The 27,345-nt window shown below is 37.0% G+C and overlaps 1 pseudogene; it reads left to right on the plus strand.

Moving 5' to 3' along the window:
* The first annotated feature begins 17,937 nt into the window (after positions 1 to 17,937).
* Positions 17,938 to 19,108, plus strand: LOC143578614 (carboxylesterase 20 pseudogene; annotated as a pseudogene).
* The last annotated feature ends 8,237 nt before the right edge of the window (positions 19,109 to 27,345 follow it).

Consider the following 27,345-nt stretch of genomic DNA (forward strand, 5'->3'; position numbering starts at 1 on the left):
CCCAACTTCAGCAGTGGAAGCTCTCAAGTTGGGGTTAGAAAAAAACTCCTCTTTCTATGACGATCTTGTTATGACTCCGTGCAGGTCCTTAGACGAAGCAAGAATCAGAGCTCTGAGGTTTATCAGGCTAGAAGACGACAAGAAAACCTCTAAGGTCGATATCCCGAAGTATGATCAGACGAACAGGAAATCCGAATCCCCGGGAAAATCATATCGAGCAAAACCTTATTACAAGCTTGATAACCCCAGGATTAATGCAGTAGATGAGGAAAATGATGAAGAATATCCTAATATCTCTGAATATTGTTTTTCTGTTGATATTGGTGGATTAATGTGTGTCATGCAGGATTTAGGTGAGAAAGCCAGGTGGCTAAGGAAAATGGAGAGACTAGGAGCCTGGAAAGAAAAATCAAAATGGTGTGCCTTCCACGAAGACTTTGGACACTTGACTGATGATTGCATTGAACTCAGAAGGGAGATTAGCTATCTTCTCAGCAAGGGCCACTTGAAAGAGCTACTTGGCAAGAAGAAGGGAAGAGAGTAGGATCCCGAGAAAAATCCTGAAAAGCCGACTCCTCCACCAACGGATGCAAGAACAATCATGTTCATATCCGGAGGATCCGACATCTGTGGAACCTCCTATTCTGCTGCAAAGAGAAATGCTGACCAAAGAAAGTTAGAAGTAGCTGACAGGCCAACAAAGACATCTGTTCTCACTCAAGAGAGGATTATATCCTTCGATGAAAGCGATAGAGTCGATGTTCAGGATCCTCATCATGATAGTTTGGTAATAACTCTATATGTGGCTAACCATTATGTTCGCAGGATCCTCATAGATGGCGGAAGCTCTGTCAACGTTATTCAATTAGACTTGCTGAAAAAGATGAATATTCCTGAGGATGAGATCATCCCCAGTTCCTCAGTATTGGTTGGATTCAGTGGAGAAACTAAGAACACTATTGGGGAGATTAAGATCCCGATATATGTCGAAGGGGTAAACAAAATGCAAAAATTTTGTGTTATTGATTGTTTATCTTGTTGCAAAATTATATTAGCCAAGCCCCGGATACACGACATGAAGGCGGTACCCTCCACTTATCACCAATGCGTGAAACTCCCAAGTCCATGGGGAGTTATCAAAATCATCAGTGACCAACAAGACGCAAAGAATTGCTACACCTCTTCCATGAAGTGTACTGCCAAACCCCAGCAGGCGTAGCAATTACAGAAGCCAGCACGAGACGTAATGGAGGCCAGGGAAAAAGAAATTAAAGAAGTACCTCTTTATCCCGAGGATCTTGAAGTCAAAGTGCTGATAGGAACGAGTATTCCTGAGGTTATTGAGTCAAATCTGCTCGATTTCCTCAAGACAAGGCTGCCAACATTTGCATGGAAACATGAGGATATGACAAGTATTTCCAAAGATATTATAACACATAAACTTGGAATTGATAATTCTTTCAGGCCAATCCATCAAAAAAGAAGAAAGTTTGCACCTGAAAGAAACATAATTATTCAAGAAGAAGTAGAAAGACTCTTGAAGGCAAAAATGGTCAGGGAAGTTCAATATCCCCGATGGTTAGCAAATGTGGTGGTTGTATAGAAAAAGAATGGAAAATGGAGAGTTTGTGTAGATTTCACATACTTGAATAAAGCTTGTCCTAAATATCCATTCCCTCTACCACACATTGATTCGATGGTAGACGCTACAGCCGGCCACGAGATGCTGACATTTATGGACGCATCCTCAGGTTTTCAGCAAATCCAAATGGAGCCCTCGGATCAAGAAGATACGGCCTTCATGACTCCCACAGGTATTTATTGTTATATTGCTATGCCCTTTGGACTTAGAAATGCAGGTGCGACCTATCAGAGGTTAGTTAACATGATGTTCAAAGAGCAACTGGGGGACACGATGGAGGTCTATATTGATGATATGGTGGTGATGTCCAAGAAAGCTGAGGATCACCTCCAAGATCTCAATACCGCATTTGATATCCTTGACAAATACAACATGAAGTTGAATCCTTCAAAGTGCCATTTCGGAGTGAAGTCTGGAAAATTCTTGGGATACATGGTCACCAAAAGGAGGATAGAGGCGAGTCCGGAGCAGATACAAGCTATCCTGAATCTGAAATCCCCAGCATTAGTCAAGGATGTTCAAAGTTTAACTGGCAGGATAGCGGCGCTCCACATATTTATATCCAAATCCTCAGGAAAATGTAGATGTTCAAAGGTTAACTGGCAGGATAGCGGCGCTGAACATATTTATATCCAAATCCTCAGAAAATGTAAAGAATTTTATGATATCCTGAGGAAAAACAAAAGGTTCGAGTGGACCAGTAAGCATGAGGAAGCCATAGCATCCTTAAAAGCTTATCTTTCTTCTGCTCCTCTATTGGTAAAACCCGAGGAAGGTGAATCCCTATCTTTATATCTAGCGGTATCAAATAATGCTATAAGTGCAGTTTTGGCCAAGGATCTCGAAGGTCAACAACATCCCATATATTATGTAAGTAAAAGTCTTTTGGATGCTGAAACCAGGTAATCTTATCTTGAAAAATTAATTTTAGCACTTATTATGGCCTCTACTAAACTTAGACACTATTTTGAAACTCACCCTATATGTGTTAAAACTAATTATCCTATTAAGTCTGTTTTGAGAAAACCAGAAATGTCAGGTAGAATGGCAAAATGGGTAAGTGCATATGATATAACATATGAACCTAGGTCTGCCATCAAATCCCAGGCATTAGCAGACTTTGTGGCAGATTTCACCAGTGAACTTAAAGAAAAGGCAGACTTGGAAGTCCAACAACTTGAAGAAACCAAAGATAAGTGGACTCTATACACTGATGGTGCTTCAAGTGTTAGAGGAACAGGTCTTGGGATTCTGCTAAAATCGCCACAGGGGGACATTATACCTCAATCCATATCCTGCGGATTTCAAGCCACAAATAATGAGGCAGAATATGAAGCTTTGATAGCAGGATTACAACTAGCAATCGACATGAAAATCAGATTTATTCAAGTACATGTTGATTCATTATTATTAACTAATCACTTTAATGGTTCATATATTGTTAGAGGAGAAAAACTAATGAAATATTTAGAGCTAGTCAAAAAACTAGCAAAGTGTTTCAAAATGTTTGATATTTCACAGGTACCTAGAGAAAAGAATGTTTAAGTGGATGCCCTAGCATACTTAGCTTCATCCTTCAGAATACCGGAAGGCGTCAAGATTCCAATCATACATATCCTGAGCACCGCAATAGAAGATCAAGGTGTCAATGAAATATCAGAAGATAATGAAGATATGAGTGTCAAAAATTCTTGGATTATCCCAATCAGAAGATATATTCAGGATGGAGTTATCCCCAAAGATGAAAACCCAAGAGCTTTTCGCACAAAGGTAATCCCATATACTATAATGAATGATATATTATATAGAAAATCTCTTGCAGGACCATATCTTAGGTGCTTGGAGAAGGCAGAAGCTCAAGAAGTTCTTCAGGATATCCATGAAGGAGACTGTGGGAATCATACTAGGGGCAGAGCACTATTCTCCAAAATCCTGAGAACAGGATACTTCTGGCCAACGATGAAGAGGGATGCTATGAATTATTCTCAGAAATGTGATGCATGCCAGAGACATAGCAACATTCTACACCAGCCGGCTGAACCATTGTATCCTATTATATCCCCTTGGCCTTTCATGAAATGGGGTATGGATATTGTGGGAAAGCTACCAAGAGCTCCAGGAGGAAAAGTCTTTATGCTGGCTATGACATATTATTTCTCGAAGTGGATTGAGGCTGAATCTTTTGTTCAAGTCAGAGAGAGAGAAGTTATCTTATTCATCAAGCGCAATATCCTGACAAGATTTGGAGTCCCAGCAGAGATAGTGTGTGACAATGGCTCGCAGTTCATTGGCAAGAGAACCACCAACTTCTGTGCCAGTTGGGGAATTAAAATGATCACTTCAACACCTGTCCATCCTCAGGCTAACGGACAGGCCGAATCAAGCAACAAAATCATTATCAATAACCTGAAGATAAAGTTGGGGTCTAAGAAAGGAAACTGGGCCGAGGAACTACCCTTTGTTCTTTGGGCAGATAGGACCACTTCAAAGAATGTTACGGGTCAGACTCCTTTCTCATTGGTATTTGGAGCTGAAGCAATTATCCCTACAGAGATGGTTATCCCAACAGCCAGAGTCAGTCATCAAAATCCCGAAGATAATACTCGAAGTCTACTTGAAGATCTAGATGCGGTAGAAGAACTCCGGGATTTTGCAAAGATCAAAATGGCTTCTTATCAACAGAAGATAGCAAAGTCCTACAACAAGAATATCAGAGTTCGAAGATTTCAAGAAGGGGATTTGGTTCTCCGAAAAGCTTTTCAGAATACTACCAATCCTAAGTATGGAAAGCTTGCACCAAAGTGGGAAGATCCTTACTTGATCGACTCAGAAGAAGGAAAGGGAGCATACAGATTGTCTACTTTGGATGGTGACTTGCTACCGAGGGCTTGGAATGCTATACACCTCAAAAAATATTTCATATAAGACTTATATTCCGAGGATAACTGTTATGCTAAACAATAAAGGTATGTATTCGAATTTATGCTTTTATTCATTTTAAATATTATTATTCTTCAAACAAGGTACTGACTTAAGCATCAGAGGGGTGTTAGCAAGGCTAACACCCACCCCTCACTTAGAGTTGACTGTTTTGTAGATATGAGGGACTCTCATATGGAATAAGGTCAACTAGGGCCTTCATCGCCAGTTTCTAAAGGGCCTTGTCACCAGCTTATTTCTAAGGTATAAGAGGTTCTCACCTCTTCTAAGGTTTAAGGGATTTTCATCTCTTCTTAAGATCGCCTGTAGCGCGATTATTCAGCCTTAGTTCGAGAGGCGGGGCCAGCACATGAAATATAGTGACTTGTTACCTCGTTATCCTCAGCTATTGGTTTGAATCTTAAGGTTTAAGGGGTTTTCACCTCTTCTTAAAGTCTCCTGTAGCACGTGATTATTCGGCCTTAGTTCGAGAGGCCAGCACATGAAATATAGTGACTTGTTACCTCGTTATCCTCGGCTATTGGTTTGAATCTCAAGTTTATGGTAGACGTACCATAATCTAAGGTTTAGGAGATTTTCATCTCTTTTAAAGGGCCTCATCGACAGTTCATTCCTATGGTTTAAGAGATTTTCATCTCTTCTAAAAGGCCTTATCGCAAGTTCGTTTCTAATGGTTTAAGAGATTTTTCATCTCTTCTAAAGGGCCTTGTCGCTAGTTTATTTAGGCCTTGTCGCCAGAATTTCTAAAAATATTATCAGGATAATACTAATATTACAATTATATTGCTATATCCCCAAGATTAGAGGAGCATCTTAAATAATGGTCTTATTACGAAAATAAGAGGATCTAGACATTATCCAGGTTAATTGATATACGGTTCTGGTATGGTTTACTATTTGTGAATATTTTATATTTCGTATTACTTATTTTATTTACAATATGAAGTTTATGACTTGGTATTGGTTTATTGACTAAAACTTAAGCTATTACTAAGAAATTTTTCATTTTTAACAAACTTAAATTTTTTTCTCAAATAAATAGGGATTTCGAATGACCAATCTATTCTCGTAATAATGTCAACTTTAGTCGGTGCTAAAACATAAAATTTAAGTGCTACATGGATAACAGTTTATCATAAGAAAATTTAACAGCTGAAATTGGTATAAACAGTTGTCAAATACAGCTGTCAAATTTTCGGGACAATTGTTAGGGCCCAAATTTTATAGTCGGATCTATGCTCAGGATCCCGAATATGCTCAGGATTCTCGAATAAGTTTAGTATCCTTAGTGTTAATACTAATAAATAGATATTTCTCTCTTGGTGTTGATTTATAATTGCAAATATTAATTGTTGATTTAGTCCATGCAAAATACACGGTTGGTGGTAGAAGAAAACGCGTCAAATGTGTTATAACCGTTAGGAGTAAAGGCCAATTAATGGTTAACGGTCAAATATTGACTGTATGCTGAAATCTCGCACTTATTGTTAATATTAACACGTGGAAGAACTCTATTATTGTCAGGAATCATTTCTATGTTTAAGGATCCTGGATTTACTAACAGGTTTTCAATATTCGGTATCCCCGATAATTGCTAGCTGTTGTATTATCCTCGGATATTTGAAGTTATTTCGCAGATGGGACTATGTTTGACAAGTGACTCCTTAAAGAATCAGTCAAAGACGTCAGGAGTAACGGCTAAGAGACATAACTTCGCATTTAAAGCCGTTAAACCACTTAATCAAAGCATTAAAGACAAGGGCGGATTTCCCGGGATAACAGTTGTAATCTTTTATTATATATATGAGCTGATAATATCATTAGAGCACACACATTCACTTACCTAGCTACTAGCATACTCTGTAACACTTAGCATCCGATCACTTATTAGCTCCACCACTTGTAATCACCTATTTTCGTTATTAATAAAGTCGACGGTGATAGTTTTCACCGTCCGGGGGTTTTTTGTGCCGGAGATTACCATAATCATATAAGAATCCGACCAAAAATTACGTTCTTAATATTTGACCGAAGCAATTCGACCAAAGATTACGTTGCTAATTCTTGACCGACGTAAGATTATTGTGATCAAGGGTTTTTTCCCTCGTAATCATATCGTTGTGTTCAATCTTTTTACCATTGAGCACCCCGCCTCACGCACTAATTTGATCAAAAGTTGCTTTGCCAATTTTTGACCAAAACAATATCTGTGTGCTTTTGTTTGTTCATTGCACTTGTGGTTGATTCGCACACTACAAGTATCATTCTCGGTATAATTTCATGTTGATATGAAAGATCTGAATTGGGTTTTTCAAAATGAACAGTAACTTTTGATCTTTGGACGTAATTGGACTTAATCTGTTCATTTTTCATAGGGTTTGTTTTGTTTGTGATTCACGATGATATTCCGAACTTAAGCATCCATAATTTCTGGTTTGATATTGTCTGAATTATTCAACTGTGTTTTGACCTAGGTTTATCTAATAAACGTATAAGTTTGATTATCTTATATGGCGTATAAGTTTTTATAACTTATACGGCGTATAGGATCAACAAACTTATCCATTTGTATGCTTATCCGTTTGATGAATCTTATCCGTTTATTGATCTTATACGTTTATAGCCTTATACGCTGATGGAGTTACACGCTGATATAGGCTTATACGTTGAATGGGTTACACGTTTGTTGGACCACATATGTCTAAGAAGTTATACGTGTATAGTTGATATTTATAAAATTGGTTTTAAAATTTACTAACATGTTCTCTGTTTGTCTGATTGTGTATGTGCAGATGGTGAGATCTAAGGATTCTGATGCAAACCATAAAATTTATCCTTTTTTTATGGTTCTGATGATAAGATGGAACCATTTCGTATCATTCTGCCATTCTTCGAGAGATCAAGGATCCATAAAGCAATCACAGCGAACACGGTTACTATCAAGGAGTTGATTGCTGAATTCTAGAACAATGCTAAACTTAAGGAAGAGTGTATAAAATCTGTGGTTAAGAAAAAGGAAATCATTGTGTCTGAACAAGTTATTCGGGATGTTCTGGAACTTTGTGATGAATCTACATATCCTACGTTCTTGGATGAAAGATTGGTAAAAGGATGTTTGCTGAGGATGGGGTATCAAAATGAATTGAGTAAAGGGTCTTTGAAGACTGAGATTTCTAGACCTTACAAGTTTTTGGTTCATGTGATTGTGCATTGCTTTGGGCATTGAAAGGGTGGATACGAGGAAATTCTTGATTATTAGATATGCATGATGGCTGCTCTAAGCTTGAACTTGAAGTATAGCTTCTCAAAAGTTATTTTTGAGCAGATGAAGCTTTATTTCAACAACAAATGGTTATTGTACCCAAGATTTATTCAACTGATTATTGACCATCAATTTCCTGGTATTGATAAGTCTGGTGAAATAATGAAGCTTGCACATATGTATGTCTCTGGATGTGCTAAACTCAATACTTACAGGAATAAAGATGAAGATCAGATTCCAAAATTCAGATCGTTATTTGGAAACTTGTTGAATCCTGATTATGTAGCTCCAACTAATAATCAATGGAGGAAGGATGAGAGTGATTCTGATAGAGAAAATGAGAACGTAAGAATGCAAGGGTTTTTTGCATTAGGAGGAAAGTGGTTTGTTAAGGCCGAAGATGCGGACGCTGCTGAAGGTTCTCAAAAGAATAAAAAGAAACGCAAGCGTGCAGTTAAAACTGAAGTTATTACACCTCATGTTCCTGATGTTGTTCAACATGAACTAGTTCAAGCTCCACAAGACCCTTTTCGTAAAAATTCTGGTGATGATGTGTAAGGCCCCGTTACCAGTGCCCTACATTGGACGTTGGATTTACTCATAAACACAGTTCTAAATATCAGAGTGAATTACAACTTTCGCGGAATTATAATAATTGTCAACCATTCATTACAAACATTTTTAACTTGTCTTTTAAAACATAACATAAATGATAACAACAAAACATCACGACAAATCTTCAGATGCCAGCCTCTTCGATCTTGCCATGTGTCCCGCTCAAACCAGCTGTCTCAATCTGTTAAACGGCATGCATACTAAAAGTTAGCTTTGCTGAGTGAGTTCTAGTTCATTAGATAACTTACTTTACATACACATATATGTGTCCGAAGGTACGCATTACATACTTAACTAGTTCATCATTCTTTCATATACATTCATAGCTATCCTTACATTATAAAAAGCATTTCTCCCTACATACCTCGGATTTTATTAGGGTCCGGTACCCTCCATCCTCGGATATTATTAGGGTCCGGTCTCCCTTCTTCCTCAGATATTATTAGGGTTCGGTACCCTCCATCCTCGGATATTATTAGGGTCCGGTACCCTCCATCCAAAAAATATTATTAGGTTCCGGTCTCCCTTTCATTCCTACTATCATGCCATACCTTTCCATATATATAATTGTAAGTTTCATACGTACATACATCATTCGTCCATCGTATACACAATCATATCATCTAACCATCACCTGGAAGTGCATGCAATATTCGAAGATCGTTCACACACCGACAAGCTTTCATTCACATTTAAGATATACGTAAATAACATACAAATCATATATGGCATACACTTACCATTTAAGGTAAGTGTATTAACTATCACATCGAGTATGCACACAGCCCCAAAAACATAACAAGGAATGGGACTAGAAACTCACCTGAACTCGGTTACGTTCACCGTTTATGGTTATTCCTTTCTTGAGTTGTGCACGACTAACTGTATAACAGTTACACGTATCAATTTAACTATCACTACCCATATCGTTTTTCTAGTTTAATTATTACCCTCAACGAACAGGGGTCCGGGGGCAGCGCCCCTGGCAGCGGGTTTCTAGAGGCCACAGCCCCTAGAAGGGCCCAAGGGGTAGAGCCCCTGGCTAGGGTCGAGCTCTTTGTAATTAACTGTCTTAACACATTTTCCATTAGAATTTTAATTTATTATTTTATTTGCTAACTTAAAAGTTTGAGGGCTTCTTTGTAATTAAATCATTCTTTTCTAAGTCCAAGGACCATTCTGTCATTTTATTAAACTTCTAGTTCGTGGCCCAGTTCTTAACGAATTGGGGTTCATTTGTTACTTCTGTCTCTCATAACGAATTGACTAATTCGTTACTTTACAACGAATTGACCTTCATAGCGAACTGAGCCCTATAACGAATTGGACCTTATAACGAATTGAACCTTAATAACGAACTGGTCCTTGTAACGAACTGGTCCTTGTAACGAATTAGATCTTATAACGAACGGGTTAACGAACTTGCTTAACGAATGAAACTCATTTGTTATTCTATCTTGATGAACTGACATAATGAATCAGCCTAACGAACCAGAACTCATTCGCTAACTCTCCGTAATGAATCACTTAACGAATTCGTTACACGCGCGCCTAGGGTTAGGTCAGAATGTCAGAGAACATTCTCTGACATCCTTACCTCATACGCCCCCTTTTCGGCGTCGTCTTTCCGGCGCCGTGATGTGCTGTGCGCGTGCGGTTAAAATATAAGAGGTTGGATAATTGCTTTTGCACAAGATCGTGTTTTAAATTTATAAAAGTTATTTCTACAAAGACTAAACACACACAAAATAGGAAATTGTACATATCGTATATGTAGAATAGTATTGGTAAGAACCAAGTATCGATCCGTGGACATAAATGTTTCTAATAGTGAATCGTTGTTTTACTTTAATCGGAGGTTTAAATCATTTTGGGGTTAATTTTTTTCAAACTTCGTATAAAATATAAATACTTATATATATATATATATATATATATATATATTATAGGTGACCAAGAAAAGAGATTCTAAACTAGTTGTTCAATTATGCGAAGGTTACCATCTAAGATCAAGAATCCACTCCATTTTAGCATTGATAATTAATATTTTAAACATGTGGTAAACTTGCCGTAGCAATATATGATAGATAGCTCCTTAAACCTTAAGTGAGCATCTTTGGCACTAAGGAGATAACATGCGCATTTTAAAGTCCACCCTTCCCTAATGTCATGCCATCTCAATGATGTCAATTTAAGTTGGCAAGTAGTTTCGTAAAGTAGAAAGATTAGGATTGACTTCGATTTCTCAAATACCAATTCTATCAACTTCGGGTGGTTGTAGTTTAGTCACACAACCTCCCCTTGTTTGATTTATGTAGGTTATATTTACACATTCCATTAACATATGATTTCTTTAACTAGCATGATATCCTAAGCAAAGCCATTTTCGGATTACCAAGACTTAGAGAAATACATCTTAACTTGTATCTCATCATTTCTAAGTACAATATAAGGATCCCTGTTTCGATAATGTATCAAAGTATTTCTATATTTCAAGAACATGAATCGATCATGAACGATTGCCAATATAATTGACAACCACCAACTTTGAATTAGTAATTTAAGATGGTGAAACATTTCTCATCAAAAGATAATTGTAATATAACCATGTACTTTACTAGACTACACCACATGTTTTGTATATTTATCAAGCAAAACAAAGTTTCTTCATAGATTTTAGATGGTAATATGAGTTTAGCTCATAATGAGCATGATGATAAACATTAAAACAGATGATAATAACAAATACATGATTAAACTTGGAACAATCTAACCGAATGTAGATGAATCTTCCTTCTTAATGATGATGATGATGGATGATGATGATGGTTGATGGTGATGACCTCCAAGCCTTCAAACTCTACACTAAATCTTCTATGTGTGTGTTAGTGTGTGTTTTTATTAGAGAAAACCGGATAGAATTATTTTCAAGGCACACCAAATGAGTGCAACATGAGCCACTATTTATAGGCAATCTGGAGTGTGAGGCACGGCCCCGTGGTTGGTGGGCACGCCCCTGTGTATTTTTATGACATGTGGCAGATTTATTTTGTCTTTTCTGAAAGGTGGCCACGGCCCCGTGGTTGATAGGCACGGCCCCGTGGTTTTTAGTGACATGTGCTAATTCTTCTTTGTCTTTTCTGTGTTCTCATCCACGGCCCCGTGTTTGGTAGGCACGGCCCCGTTCTTTTGCTTCCAGATTTTGTCTTTTCTTGTGTTCTCGTCCACGGCCCCGTGTTTGGTAGGCACGGCCCCGTGCTTTTGCTTCCAGATTTTGTCTTTTCTTGTGTTCAGAAGCATCTGGGCGTGTTTCTTGAGGCATGGGGGCGTGTTTCTTTGTTTTCTTGTGTTTTCTTCCGTTTTTCTTCGTCTTTTTGCTTGTTTCTTCGTTTGGGGCTTGGTTTCACCTTAAATTATGTTTTATTATGATAAATAGTCTTTTATGCTATATTATTTAATAGAAATTGCAATTTTTAGAGATTATTTGATGCCGAAAAGATGTATATTTCTATGTACATCACGCCGCCGTGCCGAAAAACCGGGCGGTGGCCGAAAAAGCGTGTTTTAACCCCATTTTACACTGTTTTTCACTGTTTTTCGTCCCATTCGATCCAGATCTGAGTTAGGGTGACCCCTAGGCTCATCTTTTACTCGGTTCATACCCGATTCCACCCGGATCTCGTGACTTTAACGGTTTAAAGGTGTCAGCTCGTCGTTTCGTGACTAAATATAGCGGGTTTGGATCTATACAATATCATACTATCTTTACCTCGGGTTGATGCTCGGGTTTCTTGGTGATTTTGGCTAGAGAGAGGAAGTAGGATGAGAGAGAGCTAAGTGTGTGTTTTTGATGGTGTAAGGAATGAGTGAAATGGATGGATTAATGCATAATTGTTGTTTATGTATTATGGGTCATGGGCTTAAGCCCACGGTCTTTTCTTTTTTTCCTTTTTAATTTAAGTCCATAACTCATATCTATTTAACCAACACAAGCCCAACTCATAACAACTCATATTTTATTTATCTAAACCGATAAACGACACACTATTAAATAAACGAAACCTATTTTATTATTCTTATCAAAATCAGGATGTTACATGGTGAGGATACTGAGTCTGATCACTAAATTCCTAAGAATTTATTATCTGATCCTTGTGGTTTGCATGATTTTCTTAAAGAAAGAAGAACAAAGAAAAAGTCTGACGATGATAATGATGAAACTTATGTTCCAGAAGCAAGTCAAAGTCAACTAAAGAAGAAAAGACGTGTAAAACATATGGTCAAAAGGTCTGTGATTGGCAGATGCATAGTTGATGAATCTGATGTGGATGATGGTCAAGGATTATTTGGTGATCAAACTCCTGAGGTAGTCAAATTACCTGAATCTGTAAAAGCTCCTGAGAAAACACCAGTGTTCGAGGTAAATTTGGATGACACTATTGATCGGTTGTTAAAGATACCGAAATTTACTCCAAAAGTTCATGATGCTATACACCAAGAAACATCTAAAGTTGATCCCAAAGTTTCTCAAGCTGCTGATCCCAATGTGTTACAACAATCATTTTCAGATGTATATCTGCAAAATTGATGGACCATCGAAAGAAGATGTTGAGATGTTGAAGGAAAAAGTGGCAAATCATGATGTGAGGATAAAGAGTTTGGCTGATTAAAATGCTCGTCTTCGTGCTGATAACATTGATATTAAGAAGCGGTTGGACGAGAGCGAACGCAAGAGAAAACTATCTGATGATCTGCTCGTGGAACACATGAAGTATTTTGTTATAATTGAGAAAAAATTGGGAATACGTTTGAATTCAGAAGTTGATCGAGATGAGGCTGGTAATAAGGTGTATGAGAGAGTGTATAGTGGTGATATAGGTGTAACTGAAGCATCATTTCATGTTGATTATGACTTAGATAATGTTGTTGATAAAGGAAAATCCAAAATTAAATAGAAGAGCCTATTATTGAGAATGTGATTGAAACTTCTATGCAAGTTGGTGAGTCTAGCCATATTGATCCGGTAATTGTAGAATCTATTGATCCTATTGAACAACCAGTTCAAGATGTTGATGAAGTACAGGGTGTTGAGGAGAAATAAGAAGATAAAGAAGATGAGGAAATTGTAGACTTTAGTGGTTCAGATAATGACAATTTTGATTATTTTGATGACGACGATGACACACCGCAAGGTGGTGCTGGTTCGGTTGCTGGAAAGACTGTAAAGAAGTTTGAACCTACTGGTAGTGATGATGAAAAGAATGATCCACCACAAGAATCAAAATCTGATAAAGCACCGACTGATAAAACAGTGGAGGAGTTAGAAGAGTTGGCTACTTCTAGTGTTCGAGTTACAAACTTGGTAGATACACTGGAAGAAGGGGAGATTCCAGTCGATAAATCTGCTTTAGCAAAGATGTTGGAAGTTTCTTTAGACGGTTTTGACATTTGACATTGAGTAAGATATTCTAGAAACTGGCATTGATGCTTATTTGTTAAATACTGATGTCGAGTTTATAGATCAACCTGAAGCGGTCAAGTACGTTGGTGAAGAAGAAGAGTTAGATACTTTTGATGAGGCATTCGATGAGGAAATTGATATGAGGCCAAATCCGAACAAGCAAGCCAAAAAGTTTAGTGAATATGAGATTAGAAGTTGGTTTCCTGATCGGGTTGAAATTCCAAAACAAATATTCAAGAATCCTATAAAGTGTTAGAAGAAGACTGGAGTGGATACCGCAATGGGTAAATGTTTGAGTATTTCTTATCTGAGCAAGATCAAGAAAGTTGGGATTAGAAGATTATTTGAACTGCAATACTTCAATAATTTGATGGATTTGAAGAGTTTACCATGGTTTGATGCGTACGATATTTGCATGCATTATGATTTGTTGTAGAGTGATCCAGTGGATATTATTTGGAGATTTATGATCAATGAAGCGAAATATGGTTTCAAGAAATGGACACCTCAAAAGCCTAAGGTGTTCAAATATAGAAAACGTAAGAATCCTGAGGGGGTGTTGATTAAATATTTGAGATATACAAGGCCTAATTCGCTTCGCATTATCCCATTGTACCCAATGGAACAGGATTTTCATCCTTACTTCCTTTGTTGGTCTTATATGGCGTTGATTGATGAAGCGAGCATATACTTGGATCGGAGAAATGAAAAGTATGATGTGATAAGGGTACATGATCCAATGTGGTTAATTAATTGTTCGTGGAAAGACGTTGAGATATTACATGTTAACAAGATTCAATGTAATGATGCTAATGTGAAGACTCAAGCCAACCAATTTTAGAAGGTTGTGGATTTGTGTTATGACAAGAAGATACATTCTGGTAGCTTGGGAGACTAATTGGAGAGCGATTAGTGATGAACAGTAAAAGCTTGAAGCTGAACGTGAAGAAAAGATTAAAGATCGTGTTACAGAGGCCTCTTGGAACAAGTTTTAATGTCTTGATATTGAAACTTGTTCCAAGAGGCCTCTGTAACACGATCTTTAATCTTTGCTTCACGTTCAGCTTCAAGCTTTGCCTGTTCATCACTAACCCCCCCCCCCCCAATTCGTCTCCCAAGCTCTACCAGAATGTATCTTCTTGTCATAACACAAATCCACAACCTTCTAAAACTGGTTGGCTTGAGTCTTCACATTCTCATCTTTACATTGAATCTTGTTAACATGTAGTATCTCAATGTCTTTCCACGAACAAACCTGTTGTTTGATGAAGCTAGGAAATAATATCGGAAGAGAGTATTTGGGAGTGATTGAAGACCTAGCAATATCCAAGGGGAGTTTGTTAGAACATTTTTGTCTAATGCTAGGTCTATTGAGCTTAATATGTCATTCGTATGTTTGTTAGGGGCTAAACTTTCAATAGATGAAAGTGCGTATGTGGAAACGTATAAGTACGAGGACGTATAAGCTTATACTTCCGTATAAGCTTATACGGAGCCTGACTTTACACGTTGACACTGTTCATCTATATATAGGGCTTTCATGTTAGATTTTTTGTAACAGTTGTGACAGTTATTCAGTTTTGTACTCAGATTGTTATATCGATATACTGAATGTTATGAGTGATTGTGTTGTGACTGCTTTATGATATAATTCCACTATATCGTATCAAATAGTAAATATAAATGAATCGGTCCTAATCATTACGATTTAACGTACATGATGTTTAGCATGATGAGGATCATGTTATTTGATTCATTGATACATACTATTCATTTATGTTGGAGTGATTTTTGTTAGATCAAACCGAAAATCAAAATCATGAATTTAAGTTTGTTCAGTCTGTATAAACGTATAAGATCATCTTGCTCCGTATAAGTTGAGTTTTTTTTTGTTGTTGTCGTATAAGATTGTTTGAGGGATATACAACGTATAAGGTGTTATACGCTGACTTGGGTATCCGCTTGGTTTTTGGGCGCATAAGGAGTTACACGTTGGTGTTTGACAGCATAAGGTTATATGCTACATTTAGTTGTTGGCGTATAAACTGGTTTGTACGTATAAGGTTTTACTTTCATGTGCGTGCTGATTTTCTCGATTTACGTGCAACTGTGAAAATAATTAATCGTTCAAGTTCGTTTAATGAAGAAGATCTAATTCGAAGTTATATCATTGGGTTGTTAAGAAAATGGACTCATCCAGTCAAGTTGTTGCTGAAAAAGACATATCCGTCAAATCCGAAAGTTCGGAAACTTCAACCGTTATACATGTCGATTCTGAAAACTTAAAGAGAAGTGTGTTTGAATATCAAGACGATAGGGGAGATGACTTTAAGATCGAGTTTGTTAGTCTAAGCAATATCCGAGGGGGAGTCTGTTAGAGTATAAACGTCTACTGCTTAGACACCAAAACCAAGCAAATCCAAGGGGGGGTCTGTTAGAGCATTTTTGTCTATCGCTAGGTCTTGGATTGGTTAAACGAGCTATTATTGTTTGAGATGTTGCAAGGAACGTATAACTTGGTAAACGTATAAGCTTATACGGGCGTATAAGCTTATACGCCACACCCACTTATACGGTCCATTGTGTTTGGTATAAATAGATGTCATATCTTATAACAATTAGAGAACAATTTTAAAGGGTCATATCTTGTAATCTTTAGAGAGAGAGAGCTTTCATGTCATATCAATAAAGGAGAATCTTTGTATGAATTGCTATGTGTTTATCCCTTTGATTAGTGATTCCGCCATTGATAATCATAGAGTAAACATATTGTAACGTCGATCCGTAACGACTTTATATTTATTATGATAATCATTAAAACCAATCAAATAAACGTAAACTTACTGCGTTTTGTTTTAGTTCTACTATCATAGCGAACGTAACACAAACCAACTAAATGTTATTTCTTTAGTTCCGGTGTCGTAACGAACGTGATGGAAACCGACCGAATTCGCATAGATTAACCGCTTCAAAGCATGGGATCGATAACGGTTGGGTTTTACCAACGATCGAGTTTTAACGACCGGCTGCACCCTATTGGTCCACCTCGAGATTTCTTTTGTTTTAGTTCCAATAGAATAACACATGTAACCGAAACATCCAAATTCGTGTCAACTTACCTACTCAATGTTTGAGACTAAAAACACTTAGGGTTTCCCATAGCCCGAATTTTACTGACCTATCACAGCGCAACACGCCAAGTAAAATACTAATTAGTTAAAAAATGCTCAAAACATCGTTTGCATATAATAACGAGGCATTTTAGTGTAAAAAATTAATTAGTTATGTAACAATGTAATATGTTTATGTTGAGTTTTTTTCCCTATGCGTTGACAAATATTAATTTAGAGTTTAGACCCATTTGCTATCACCTCGTTTGGATTAATTAAATAGCTTGGAGTAGAAATCGATCATAACCTGATCAGAAAACCGATTTTAACCCGAATTAAAACATATTATAAATCAGTTTTGACAATTGTTAATTAACCCAAACCGATTTCAATTCAAACCGATTTTAAGATTTAAACCAGTTATACACCTCTTCTATGAATAGACTCACAATTTTGTCTGATTATTAGAGAGAGAAAACAATGTCAAACTTCATATGCACATGCAACAATACTAAAGAAATATATTGTGCGAAAACCAAGATAAATATTTTAACGCTAGTTGTTGGTACACTGTAAGTCTAAAGGTAATAGGACTTAAGCCCTAGTAATCCAATCAAAACTCGACATTTAGGCGATGACATGACACTGAATCAAGACTCTTAACCAAGTCCCATAGGGTGTAGTGGGGCTTGATTGCCCACCCCTAATTTATTGATTCAACCCTTGCTCAAAAGCTTGACCAAGCCCCGTGGTCCGGACAACAGGGGCCGTCCGCGCCCCTGTTCACTTGGGTGGTGTAGTGGTGTGCGCGAGCCATCTAGGCTGCCACATGGACCGCGCCCCCCGTCCCCCACACACACTCAGCCTAATACAGTTTGCATTAATAATAATAATAATAATAATAGATAATAAATATGAGATGTTGACTTGAATGGTTATTAAAGCAAAGTGAATGCGGTCTCTGTCTTGCATCTTATATCGCCCCATATTCATTTCCATTCTCCATTGTTCACAATGTCTGATGAAACATTACCGGCCGAAGAAAACCAACCCTTTATTGTACTTAATGCCGACGGTTCATACACTCGCCTCATATCCTTCCCATGCTCCCCTCCCACAGCGGATCCAGATCCCGACAGTACTCCTGCCCTCTCCAAAGATGTAACCATCAACGATATTAACAAAACCGGTTGTCGAATTCATATCCCGAAAGAAACCCTAATGATAGTTTACTACCGTGGTGGTGGCTTTATTTTCACGACTTCAGATACAACCATAGTACACGAGTTCTGTGGCCAACTATCCGCACACCTCCGGGCTGTGGTGGTGAATGTAAACTACCGAAACGCACCGGAGCACCGCCTTCCAGCCGCCTATGACGACGGGGTGGAGGCTTTGCATTGGATCAAGTCAACCCAGGATCCATGGTTGACCGAGTTTGCTGACTTCTCTAACTGCTACCTAATGGGAAGTAGTAAACCTAGTCTACCATGCAGCGCTACGTGTATCCCAACACCTTGCTGATCTTGAGCCCTTGATAATTAAAGGTTTGATCTTGCACAGTCTGTTCCTTGGAGGGGTTGAAAAGACGGAATCCGAGATCAGATTGGCGACCACTGGGCTTCTCTTTACGTTACCCTTAAGTGATGCGATGTGGGATTGGGCTCTCCCTGTCGGTGCTACCCGTGACCATAAGTATTGCAACTTGATGATGACTAGGAGTCTAGACAACATGGGCCGGATTAAAGAAGTCGGTTGGCCGGTGATGATGCCCATTCGTTATGGAGATTTGATGATGGATCGTCAGATAGAGTTCACAAAGGCTTTAGAGCTGAAAGGTGTGGAGTGCACATGTTTCTACAGCGAAGGTGATCACGGGATCGAATATTTTGACAAGTCTAAAGCTATAGAGCTGATACAGGAAATAGCAAGTTTCATGTCTACTATTAATATTAAAAAACATGAAATGTTAAACGGTAATGATACCAAATGATCAGTTGCAATATCGGATAAACAAACTGATCATATAATGTTAGTTGTTGATCTTATTTTAATTTGCAAGTAGTGTGTAATTTGTAATGAAGACATAATTCGTAGAGTTGTCTAATAGAACCATTGTAAAACTATATTTGTACAATTCTACATATTAATTTAATACTTTCTCCGTCCTACTAAAAGTATCCATATTTTAATTTTTGTTTATTCCATTATAAATGTCTATTTTCAAAATTTATTAGCCAATTTTCAAGTTTACCCTTAAACACACACAACCGGATAAATAAACAATATTGATGAGCCTAATTTCCAATAACATTATTAACATTTGGTAACCAAAAAAGTAATCATTTAATCTACCTTGAATTTTGGGTTTTTCAAACCATAACACTTAAAAAGGGACGGGGAAAATAATATATTTGAAATTCACATTAAAAAATATGTAATTGTGTTGCGTCAATAATGTAAGAAATAGTCTTGGGTTTAGCATCAATATGAGACCATGCATAGTGATAGGGGGAGAAGTGTGTCATGTGGCGTCTAGTCAGCAAGAGATGGATTATAATTTAGGAGTGTAATGATGTGGGAGAGATTCAAGGGTGAGATGTCACAATTTTAGCAAGTATATAAATAAAAAGCTCATAAAATTGAGGTGGACCCTCAATTTGCTACGCAATCTCAACCAAAAATATTTCTCGCTCAACCCATTCTTGTTCCACTTCTTAGTGTGTGTGTGTGTGGGGGGGGGGGGGGGGGGTCCTCTCCTCACCCCAATCTTGTCCCCATTCTCCACCACTACGGGTGGTCGTAACCTCATGATATAACCAGCTTTTTTCTTTATTAATTTCATTTTCAACTTTTGGTTTTATTTGCCAAACTTGTGTTGCTAAAAAATTTTGATTTTGACATATTTATATTTCTGATAAAATTTTCTGTTTTACTGAGTCTAATGATTTTTGTTGATAAGGATGTTTGATTTTTGTTGGTCTTGAAGGTTTTGGAACAGTAACATGAGAATACTAATTAATTTGGACAAGTAGTGCTTCTTCTAATCATTCAAAGATGAGTTTCTTGTAGACTTTGTTCCAGGAAGCAATTCTTGTTGCCTTTAACGTCTGAACCTTGTCCTTTGTAAAGGATACACTAGTCTTATTAACTTGCTTTTAATGTTTGTCCCGTGCCCTTCTTGAACACATATGAAAGTTTTGAATGGTTTCTTGAACAATATTGCATCTTTTGTAGTTTATTCGATCCTTTTGTTCTTAATCTTCAACTTATAAAAACCATCAACTTCTTTCAAAATGGCGCATTGCTTATCGAGAGTTTTCTTTACTTCTTCATATGAAAGGTTGTCTGGATACGACACAGACACGTAATGATCAGCGATATCATTTGAAGCCATAGACTAGATGTTTTGTCATTTACATGCTGTTTAGAACCGTCAATTATGGCCATTTGCACATCTACTTTAACTTTGATTTATTTATTCTAGTGGCCATTTTTAGGCGTCTGACACAAGGGGTTGAATGAGAACAGGTATTCCTCTGTCTAAGATGGTTTACGCGTCACTAAATTTTCCAACATGGCATTATACATTATCACTTGAGAGTAAATGGCAGCCATGCGCGTCAACAAAATTTTTGTCACTTTTCAGTTTCATAGAACTTTTCACTTTTTTTGTAACCAATTAAAATATATGGTCCTTATCTTTTAAGTCATTTTAATATATAAATTCAAGTTTATTTTTATTAAATGTAAATACACTACAAGAAATATGAGACTTAGTGGCGACTATGGGCTTTAGCGGCGCCGCTTGACGATGTCGTCGCTAATTCTAAAAGTCGTCGCTAATGATATCGTCGCTAAAGAACTTGATCCGTGTGACATAGCAAATTTTAATATCTGACCCTTGAAAACTTTAACATCCAACGACTGACACCCTACTAGTTCAGATCCCCATCTTTTAACTCTTTTATCTCCTTCACCCTTCACCTACACCTACACCTACACCTACACCCTTTGAAAGATCCACAGACACTTAAATACTCCTCTCATCGACTATAGTCTTTTTACACAATAATCAGAAAAACCACTTCATTCATCAACCTCCGGCCACCATCGCTCGTCGTCGAAAATCGCTGAAGCTCTGTCAACATCGACCAACGTGGGCACCTGCACCTGGCCAACACCATGGTGCACCTGCAACTCGACGACCCATTCAGCTCCGGCGGACCTGCAACTCGTCGGCAACGCCAGATCCGGCAAACTTGCAACTCCCGTTTCTATCTTGTGTATTAGACCAGTTTGTTTGTTGAAATGTTGTGTAAATTTTAGATCGATTTGTTTGTTGAATTGTTGTATATTTTTTAGATCGATTTGTTTGTTGAAATGTTGTATAGTTTTAGCATTTAATAAGAAACTAGTATTTCGACCCCGTGTTGCGGGGGTTGTGAAACGATAGTCGAATACGAAACACAAAAACAAACACCGAATACATGGTGTGCACTAGAGGTGGCAAATGGGTTGTGTTGAACGAGTCAATTAAAAAAATGGTTGTTTTGGTTTGGGTCAAAAAAGGTTAGGGTCAAACAGGGTTTTTTTTTTTTTTTTTTTTTTTGTGAACAAGAATAACGGCGGAAACATTTTAGTTTTTTTAGATTTTTCGTTTTTTACTTAAATTTTAAGTTATGATTTTTTTAATTATTTTTTTGAAATTTTTTTTGAGTGGTTTTTTATTAAAATCAAAAACCCTCAAAAAATATTCAAAAATAGTAATAAAGAATTATAACTCAAAATATAAATCATAAATAAAAAAAAGTAAAAACACTAAAATGTTTCATACATTGTCCTCGTTCCAAAAAAAATAAATAAAAATCTAAAATCGAACCGAAACCGAAAGAATCGACGAAAATGAAACAAAGAAACAAAAAGCCAAAACCGGACCACATCAATCGAAATCGAAAAAATCAATTAAAAAGAAACTAAAAGAATTCAAACCGAACAAAAACAAAAATGAAAAAAGCAAACAAAACGAGTCCGGAATCCACCAGAAAGAAACTAAAGAAACCAAAACCCAGCACGTCACAGGGGAAAACTCGTGTTGACTTGAAACCTGAACCGAACCCGTTCCGATCTGAAACCCGTTTCGTGCCGAAACCTGTCTTGTATGAAAACCCGTTCCGATCCGAAACCTATCACATTTCCTTAGGAGTTAGGACACTAACCCACATCGACCCATTTCTTTGAACTTGTCGACCCATTTTGACCCGAAAATAAAAGAATGAAATTTCAAATGACTCATTTTGACCCATTTATTTAAAACCTTTTACCCAAAACAACTCATTTAACTTTTAAAACAACTCAAATTGACTCATTTTAAAGGGTTTGGGTCAAGATTGCCGCCCCTAGTGTGCACCAAGAAAAAGATATCTAAAACCATTATTCCAACACCATCAATTTCACCAATATACACCAAGCTCGCATTTTACATTATAGTTGTTTTCGCATGTTACATCATATACAAAACATGTTTAAATCCCACTTAACAGTATAGGTGTGTCACCTGCAACAAAACACAACAAAACAGAATAAAATCAAATTATAACCACACATACATGTTCAATCTCATCTTTCAAACTATACTTTTAACGAATCATAATCTATCAAATAAACAAATCATAAAATATCAAATTTGGTACTAAATAAATCTTGGATTCAAAACAGACCCTTAAATCAGAAGCGAATTTCACTAACCTTAGTAACCATATTGGCATAATGCACCCATCATACAATTTTCGGACAATGGCTGTTGATTCAACCTCAACCCATTGTGACAGCAAACACCACCACCTGAGCATATCTTGTTTTCACACATAATGCAAAAATCATGATTCAGATTAACAAAATCTGAGGTTAAAAATATGGCATAGAACACAATTATTGAACATTGGATTAGAAGCACCAAAAAGTAAGTAAGATAAGCAATAATCAAAAAGTTGAAAACAATTTAAATTGTAAATTTGTTTCCGTTGGTGGTGGCTCAGGTCCGGTATACAGATACAAAACATAATGTCACGCCATAAACTGGAATTTCATCACAGCCAAAGGCCATACACAACTCGCTATCAAACAATAGCTGCGGCAAAGGGGCAACCATGAGAAATATGAGCGACAATTAACAAAGTTAACATTTGCGTCCGATTTTTTATGGAGCCCGCTAGCCATGAATAAAAGACCGTTAACGAAGAGGTATTGTCACACATTCATAAGTCCGGGAGGCTCAGACATGACTCGTGACCGTAGGATCTACATTAAATATCATAATCAATGCCCCACCAAGACACGATGCTTAGGTGTTAGTGTCTATAAAACGAAGTATTCAGATATTCATATCATCAAAGCCTCTATATCAAAACGAACATGAAATTAGGCAAAAATACAAAAGAGGATACCAACAAAGGGCTCAGCACAACATCATAGCAACAAATGTTTTGGAACCACAACCAACTTTATGTAACAGTATTACGATAAACTAAATGCTCAGACACCAATGAGAACATGCCCTATGATACAGATGAATATATACTTGGTCTACATATAGAGCAGACAACAACAACCATTGAGAAAAGATTTAGGTCTGCCACCACCGGCGTGGCTTAGGACTTCCAAACAGAACCCAATGACGGTCAAACATCACCGTCTTACTTCCGACATGTAAAGTATAATCAATAGGTGGAATAGCCAGAGTTTTCGTACAAAATTTTAAGTAAGATGCACACTCATATAAAGAATAATCAAAATGAAGGTGAGAGGATAAGAAGTCAAACATCACCGTCTTACATCCACCACGGCCGCCGCCTAGGTTTACCACCACCTACGTCTGCAGCTGCCATAGACCGCTCGAAAGCACTCTTGTCCGAAGTTTTTGACCAGGGAAGAGTAAAGAGGATAGAGAGTTTTGGCCCTGGGGAGAGAGAGTGATATCGGTGGTAACAAAAATCTAAAAGTTTTGATAAACAAGAAGGTAGACAGGTGTATATTTTGATAAACACTTGGAAACATAATCAACAGGTAGAGTAGCCTGGGATTTGATACAATAATATGAGCAGAATGTGCACACTTATTAAGCAGATGTACAACCATTTATTCATAAGATACATGTCAAGAACTTGTCTTTTAATATATATATATATATATATAATTATCGGTGTTTTTATTCCATTTCCAAGTTCAAACGTCTGTGCAAATTATTCGTGTGTTTTTTTCTTAAAAATATCTAAATCAAAGTTTTCCGACGAAATCTCCGGCATAGGAATTAGCAGCGACGGTTTCTGGCAGTAGCGGCGACGGTTTGGGCAACAACGGGGAAGAAACAGTGGCGACCACAAAGTGGCGACACGTCGCCTCTATTAGCTTTAGCGGCGACATTTGGGGGTTAAAGCGGCGACCAATTGTCGCCGCTAAATCTCAGATTTCTTGTAGTGTGATTCATTCATTAACATTAATTGTGAAATAAGAAAATATCAAAATTGAAGTTGCGAGTCTGTTAGAATAAAATTTGAAAGTCATAAGTAATTGCAAATTAAAAAAAATAAAGATGCATCATTGTTGAAGAATTTGGATCTGTATGGTAAACTGCAAATTGTTTTTAAGCTGCGATTCGAGCAACAGTGCATAATATTTTTATATAAGATTGGTTTCAAATTTAGATTTAAAATTTTCTCATATGCATTTTAACTCAGGAAATATGTATTTTCTTAATTTTTTACAAACATTTTGTATAAATATTTCAAACATGGAGAATACCTATTTTATATATATATATATATATATATATATATCTTGGTGTTTAACATTAACTAGTAGAAGAGCCCGCGCGTTGCGGCGGGAACGCAACGAAAATTCGGCCGGTAGGGGGTTTGGTTCGATATGGTACTGTCGTTTGGTATAACCAAATTGTAGTCGGTCTAGTTTATGTCACACCCCGACTAGGTAGTTGCGGAAGCGTAATACGGGAATGTAACAGATAACACTGGTATCAACAACATTGTTTATAAAGAAATTCATAAACTAATTTACATCATATTACATGGGTAGGTACTATGTTTACAAACTAGGTGAAAAACACATAACCGGTTTACGAGCTTCTTCTACAGTATTATATCAGCGTCTATTCACAGCTATTCAACTTTCTTCCTAACACCAAGCATGTAAGCAAATCATTCCAATTTTGCTTTACCTGAAAAGCATGTTAAAACGGGTCAACTACGTCTAGTTGGTGAGTTTCAAGTTTCACGAGTATCAATGAAATCAGTTCACGAGTTCGTAAAGTTTACAGTGTGTATGTATATATGTCTGTGTATGATGCATTATACTAAGCCACAAGTGAAACCGAAACGAGCTAAAACACATGGCCTCCACTGCCCATGCACTCCCGTTGGCATTTAACAGCCACTTTGCCCCAAGTATGTACTATGTCTAACACCACATAGCAGTATGTAAAAATATAATGACAATGTGCAACTGGGTTTACATATGTTCCGGCATACCCCTCCGGCTCTGTCAGTTGGGTTTGTCAAACCGATAGTACTATCCACACGTCACCGGCACGAAGTTAATCACTTGTGTTTGTGGGGACTTGTCAAGTGTTAGTACTTAGATAATCCACATCATCACACGTTTTCAAGTATATCAGTTTATGTAAACATGTTTTTCACCCCAAAAGTTCGTAAAACAGTTTAGAAAGTGGGGGTCGTGAAACTCACCTTATCGTAGTTCGCACAGAAATCACGTATCAATAAGTCAGATGCCTCGTTTATAGCCTGATTCCTATAAACGGTATCGTATCGTTATTACCAGTACAGTGTTCAAGCTAAGTCGGGCTGTATAGATAGTCTGGGTATAGCTGTTAGGCCCAGAACGTGACCATAGTCTTAGATTGTGACGTTGTATACTATGAAATGTTTAAAACTGGATTTGGCTCAGTTTCACCGTTTTCCGAGCCTAGCTCAGTTGATCGTTTATACGTTTCGGGATTAGGTAAGATCACATAAAACTTAAGTAAATATATTGATTGATAAAATAATTTGATTTATGAAAGAATTTTAAAGTTTCGGTGTCTGGTTTGATTGCAGGGTTCGTTTCCGTTTTTACACGGGTTTGATTATACAAAACGCGTACAATCCACCCGAATTGTCCGGAATTCTCGTAAAAAGTTCGTTTTTATTAATATCATTCAAAAATATGATATTTGACCACTTTTGACATTTTGACATACCAGTCAGTCCGTTAAACACAAAACTGCCGGTTTCGTTAAAACAATTATAATTTAAATCTTTGATTAATTATAACTAAATATGTACTTATATATAAATTATGTAAATTTTTGTAAAAATACATTAAGACATGGAGAATTTTATAAAAATATTTCCAGAAATTTTATGATTATTTATTTATTTATAAAAATTCATTTAATAGGTTATAATCATGTAATAAATGGCCCGTTTATATCAAACGACCTCCGAAAAATCCGATAATTTTTACCAATGGCCTCAATGTCATTACATAGCCCCTGCAAAATTTCCAGAACCTAAGTCTTTTGAAAAAATGCCTTTTTGTGCGTTTTTCGGCTGTTAAAATTCGGTTAAACCATGATCGCACAATCCATACTTAGGCATTTCCAATGATTCCCAAACTTTACCAGTGATCTTACCATCCCATATTAAACTCCAAAACCAAGTTTCATAATTTTTCAATATGTTTAGCTATTTTTCCCAAATAAACGCTCATAAACGGGAATAAATTCACCAAATATTCTCCGTTTATCGAAAAATTACCAAATTTGAACAGGGACTCATTTATATGATCCCTAATGTCCCTGCAAGTTTTCACAAGCTAACAACAAGCACGTCACAACCTAATACTAAACAGCCCCTAAACGAGTGTTACGGGTTTACCTTGTCGGTTTTCGATGAATTTTGCTAGCTTAAACGACTTTCCGGGTCTCGGGTTGCAAACTCAGTATATCTACATATCATATAACATCAAACCAAGCATAAATCATCCATGTAACAGCCTTGATAATTAGGGTTTCGGTTTTGGGTTCAAACCGAACTTTCTAACCGTAAAAACGTTGTATTCATGTTCTAATCCGCGTTTTTGACCAAAAAAGTATATGTTCGTGATTTGTAAACATGTTTAACACCAAAACATAATTTTACTTGATTTTTAGGGTTTTTGGATGGTTAAACATGTTTAAAACTAACTAAAACATGTTTATAAGATTATAACTTAGTTAAAGGATGGTTAAAAATTCATGTAA

The sequence above is a fragment of the Bidens hawaiensis genome, unplaced genomic scaffold, assembly GCF_021521415.1.
Source record: "Bidens hawaiensis isolate Kalapana, Puna unplaced genomic scaffold, B.hawaiensis_p1.1 tig00029306_1, whole genome shotgun sequence".
Taxonomy (NCBI): domain Eukaryota; kingdom Viridiplantae; phylum Streptophyta; class Magnoliopsida; order Asterales; family Asteraceae; genus Bidens; species Bidens hawaiensis.